This window comes from Frankliniella occidentalis, unplaced genomic scaffold (assembly GCF_000697945.3).
Source record: "Frankliniella occidentalis isolate FOCC.00 unplaced genomic scaffold, Focc_3.1 Scaffold79, whole genome shotgun sequence".
In the NCBI taxonomy this organism is placed as follows: Eukaryota; Metazoa; Arthropoda; class Insecta; order Thysanoptera; family Thripidae; genus Frankliniella; species Frankliniella occidentalis.
In genome coordinates, this window is record NW_026267209.1 from 124,152 (window position 1) to 124,431 (window position 280).

Below are 280 nucleotides of genomic sequence, written 5' to 3' on the forward strand. Positions count from 1 at the left end.
GCCACGCCACGCCTTGGCCGAAGCCGCCGCCACCCCCCTTTGGCAGCCATTACGAATTAAACGGCGTGGAAGTAAGAAGGCCAGGCGGACTGCAGACGGCCCTCAATGAGCTTGAGGTTGGCTATAGCCGGCTATAGCGGTGCGGCCCGGCCCGGCCCGGCCGGAGATGGCGTGCGCGGTACTTGACGAACCGCCGCTGCTGCTGCTGCCCCGGACTGGAGGGGGCGCTGGAGGGGGGGAGGGGGCAAGTAGAAGGTAGCTGCTTGAATTCTAAAATCGG